The sequence below is a fragment of the Acomys russatus genome, chromosome 13 (genome assembly GCF_903995435.1).
Source record: "Acomys russatus chromosome 13, mAcoRus1.1, whole genome shotgun sequence".
Taxonomy (NCBI): Eukaryota; Metazoa; Chordata; class Mammalia; order Rodentia; family Muridae; genus Acomys; species Acomys russatus.
This window is the reverse complement of record NC_067149.1, coordinates 59,112,118-59,117,118: the sequence shown is the minus strand read 5'-3', so window position 1 is coordinate 59,117,118 and position 5,001 is coordinate 59,112,118. Positions and strand designations below refer to the sequence as shown.

Below are 5,001 nucleotides of genomic sequence, written 5' to 3'. Positions count from 1 at the left end.
AACTACCAACCACAAGGCAGATCCAAGATGGTGGCACCAATCATATACCACTTCTGATCACCAGGACAACCAGGACTACACAACAACCTAAAGACCAAACTGAGAGCTACAAAACACCAGTGCTGCTGATTCTCAGCACCAAGTGCTTTAGTTGCTGTTACTCATCAGAACAAGACAGTTCCTAGAACACTTTCAAAGAAAGCTTCCAATCCCAATTGGTCTAGCAATTCAGACTATCTCAAACAGGACTCTAAGCCTAGAATTTCTCAACATTTAGAAATTGGACCACAAATGCTATTCCTAGCTTGTTTAACCATTTCCCCAATTTTATTTGGGCCCCTACAAAGGTATTACTTGTCCCAGAAGAAACCTTAGGAGAACGATGCCCCTTTTTTTTAGGAGGGTGGTTGGTAGGTTTTTGGTTGCTTTCTTGGCCCATAGAAGGTTATTTATCAATGGGAGTTGGTTATAAGTTATTATTGGTCTTATTTAGAGAGAAAACAAGGTTGAAATCAGGGGTGTCTCTCTTTTCCTTTATCTTCCATTCTTAGGTTTGGAGTAAGGGTTGAAGAGAAACAAGGAGGAATATAGATAGATGTTGGTTTACATTCAGAATTTTAGACTCACCACGATAGGAAAAATGTTTTCTTCAAGGGTACCAAATGAAAAAGCCAAAACACTGAGAATGTAAACTTTATATAATTCCTGATTGTTTCATGGTTCTTCTTGCTGTAAGTAGTTTATTGTATATATGTGTAATAAAATAAATGTACATGTGGCCAGGTGTGGTGGCACATGCCTTTAATCCCAGCATTTGGGAGGCAGAGGCAGGCAGATCTCTGTGAGTTCGAGGCCAGTCTGGTCTACAAAGTGAGTCCAGGATAGCAAGGACTACACAGAGAAACCCTGTCTTGAAAAACCAATAGATAGATGATAGACAGATAGATAGATGTAGGAGAGATAAACATGTTTTTGTGTTGACCCCAAGTGTGGGATGAGGAACAGACTTGTGAGAGAGCAGGATGTTTTTCTACTTAGAAGTCTAACCACTTCGTCGGAGAACTTGGATGTTGGCAGCTGAAAACATCCTAGTAGAGACTCTGAGAGGGGATATGTATATGAGCCCAAAACAAGAGAAGAGAGAGAGAGGACTTGGGAGTGTTCTGGCTGTTCATCAACCATTCTAGAGACACTCCTAGAGAGAACTGCTCCAGAGAAGACTTCAAAGCTTTGGGCTCCGGCTGAGGCTCTGGGCCTCAGCTGCTGTTCCAGGTTTCCGCAGCAGCCTTGGTTGAATTGCGGGTTTGCTGAGATTCTGCTGACTACACCAGAAGAATTGTTTCTCGGAACTGACATCCTTAAGGTTTCATTACTGTGTTCTTTAATCTCCTTTCCCTATTGTTTGGGTTAATCAGGTTGCAAGTGAGGTACACTCTGTTAGTGAGTTCATAATAAAGTATAATTGTTAAAAAAAAAAAATTGAGCCTTCAGATAAATGTATATGCAAAAAATAAAATATTCAAAAATTGAAAAAAAATCTACTAACCAATACCACAAAATTCACATCATGAAACAGACCCCACACAAGAGATATAGGGAGTGTGGACACAACACAAAATGGTGTCTGCCTTTGAGGGGGTTGGAGACGGCAGCAGACAGGTCATGGTGGTGGCTTTATAAGGGAAGATATGGAGCGGTGCACATGGAAATGTGCCCTACTGGCCATTGGTTCTGAGTTATTGAAGGCTGGGTAGTGAGTGGCAGAGCACCAAGTTCTGGAATGTGGGCGGTTCGTAGGTAATTAACAGGAAGTGGGCTAGATAAACAGTGCATTCCCCAAGATATGTATAATTCTTTCAAATTCATCCCAGATACGGTCATGGAAAATGTTGCTCAAAGAGGAATTTTTGAGACAGTAAAACTTAAGGGAATGTGTTAGTCATCATTGCATTTTAACAGAGTTCCTTGGGCTTGGGAGGTTTAATGGCAAAACGTCACATGCTCTTGGTTCTGAAGGCTGGGAGTTCTGGGTATCATATTAGTCGACTTCATCTCTCCTGCTCTCTGACGTCTCAGTTTTCTGGTGGTTGTATTCTTTTTTTTTTTTTTTTTTTTTTTTAAAGATTTATTTATTATTTATACAGTATTGTGCACAACAGAAGAGGGCACTGGATCTCATTAAAGATGGTTATGAGCCACCATGCGGTTGCTGGGAATTGAACTCGGGATGTTTGGAAGAGCAGCCAGTGCTCTTAACCTCTGAGTCGTCTCTCCAGCCTGGTGCTTGTATTCTTCATGTGTCTCTTCACTGTGTATGCATCCTTGAAATATCATCCTTTTATAACGGTATCAGTCATGTTGGGTTTATGCCCTCACTTAACCTCAGTCCCCTCCCTAATGTTATTGAAAAGACTCAAGTTGGAGGTTAGAAATTCAGAATAGGTTTTTTTTTTTTCTGTCTCTCTATCTCTCCCTTCACCCCCCACCCCCCCACCCTGACTCTCTTCAGTATCTCATGCAGCACAGACCGGTACCCAACTCAGTATGGCAACTCCAGTCCCCCCTGAATCCCTGATTCTTCTCACTCTACCTCCCAGATGCTGGGATTACAGACAAGCAGCCACCACATCCTGCTTCACCAGGGGAATGTTGTGTGGAGAGATGACTCAGCAGATTGAAAATGCTTGATGCCCAAGTTGCCATACTGATACCATACCAGATACCAGCCTGTGCTACATGAGATACTAGGGTTAGCCAGGCAATGGTCATACATACCTATAATCCCAGCACTCGAGAGGCAGAGGCAGACAGAGCTCCATGAATTTGAGGCCAGCCTGGTCTACAGAGTGAGTTCCAGAATAGCCAAGGCTACACAGAGGAACACTGTCTCAAAAAACAAAAACAAAATCAATAATACATAAAACCAAATGCAGTGGCACATGCCTGTAAACCCTGCTCTCTGGAGGCAGAGGCAGCCAGATCATTGTGAGTTCAAACCCCGCCGGCTCTACAAAGCAAGTCTAGGACAGCCAAGGCTACACAGAGAAACCCTGCCTTGAAAAAACAAAACAAAACAACAAAAAAAAAATGAATAAATAAAGATCCCTAGGGTCCTGTAGAAAGCCAGGCGCTGTAGCATGCATCTGCAATCTTGGTGCTTTTAGGATAAGATGGGCAGCAAAGTAAGACAAGTTCCCAAGAACCTTACATATCAGCTGTTGTAAATTTGGCACTGTTAGCAACCAGGCATCTCCACCTGCCCCAGGGACCTACCTAGTGACAGCAGGATACATCGTCACTAGTGCCAAGATGCGATGCATTTCCACTTTTGCCACAAGTTCTATATCTTCCTTATGTGCATATGCTATATCCTTTTTGTTTGTTTTTTGTTTTTTTGAGACAGAGTTTCTTTGTGTAGCCTTGGCTATCCTGGACTCACTTTGTACACCAGGCTGGTCTCGAACTCACAGCAATCCGGCAGTCTCTGCCTCCCTAGAGCTGGGATTAAAGGCGTTTGCCACCACACGCTCTTTGGCCTCAGCGACAGAAGCAAGATGACAAAAGGAACGCTGTCTTTTGGAAAGCTTCGAAAGAAGACGCACTGCCGCTGCTGTGGCTCTAAGGCCTACCACATTCAGAGTCGACCTGTGGCAAATGTGGCTGCCCTGCCAAGCACAAGAGAAAGTATAACTGGAGTGCCAAGGCTAAGAGACGAAACACAACCCGGACTGGGCAGATGAGGCGCCTAAAAGCCTAAAAGTTGTCTACCGAAGATTTAGAAACAGATTCCATGAAGGAACAACACCAAAACCCAAGAGGGCAGCTGTTGCAATATCCAGTTTATCTTGGGGATTTCAATCAGTCATAAAATAAGTGCTCTGGTTTAAAAAAAAAAAAAAAAAAAAAAGCCAGTACCTCTTCTCCCATTCTCTTTTTCCCTCCACCCGCACACAGAGACAGACTCTGTATACCCCCTCCCGAATAAACCTCCCACATGCGATCTGTTGCATGCTGCGACTTTGCGGTGTTCACCACTTAGATCATAACAGGCACTCCTGTCAGTGACTCCGTGGCAGCAGCCTGTGTTTTCACGTAAGCTCATTTTCACTGTCCCTATGAGTTGTGTAGCACCACATGCAGTCTTTGAAGGCCCCCTCTGGATGTTGTGGGGCTCTCTCTTTTTCTTTTTCTCCCTCCCCCTCTTTCTTCCCTCCCTTCCCCCCTTTCCCCTCCCCCCTCATTCCCCCTCTCTACTTCTTACTCTGTCCTGTGCATTCTCTCTGTCTCCCACTTTCTCTCTCTGCCCCCCTCCCCCCTCTCTCTTTCTTTTGCTCTCTCGCTCTGCTCTCTCATATCCCCACTCTGAGTCAGGCATTTGCTCTCACCTTCCCCAATAACCCTATTCTGCTAGATCTGTTGTGTGACACTGTGGTGGTTTTTTGGCTCCAACCCACCAAGGTACCCTTTCTACTGATTTATCCCAACACCAGCTAAGGTAGAGTTTTCAAGCCAGCAGAAGAAAACTAGAGACCTTGTCTCAGAAACAGATGGAGGCTGTGCGTGTCTGCCGAAAATTGACTCCTGAAAGCTGGCTTTATACTCATGCCTTCTTGTGCATGCACCTGCACATACATATACATACGTAAAGGTGCAATTTTGAAAGGGACACAATTTACTTACCCACGTGGATAGAAATGAAGGGCCTAAACATGGCAGAGATGGTGTGCCAGGTCCTGCCCTTCCCTCACCACTTACCTTTTGCTGAACCACTGGATACCCCACTAGACCCCTTATTTGGCCAATTACTCATGTCTGACTCATTTCTGAGGCTGACCACGAAGATGCAGCTATCAGAATTACCTATTTGGCTATACTGACTAACATGTCCAATCGGGACTTAGCAATTCATCTTAGCATGGACTTCCTCTTTTTTCTGCATGAAAATCTGCTCCTTTTTCTGCCAGATTCAGATTCAACCACCCTCACCCTGTTGCTTTATCT

At 44.2% G+C, this 5,001-nt stretch overlaps 1 pseudogene; it reads left to right on the top strand.

The window, feature by feature from the left end:
- The first annotated feature begins 3,554 nt into the window (after window positions 1-3,554).
- LOC127197730 (60S ribosomal protein L37-like) lies at window positions 3,555-3,873 on the top strand (annotated as a pseudogene).
- The last annotated feature ends 1,128 nt before the right edge of the window (window positions 3,874-5,001 follow it).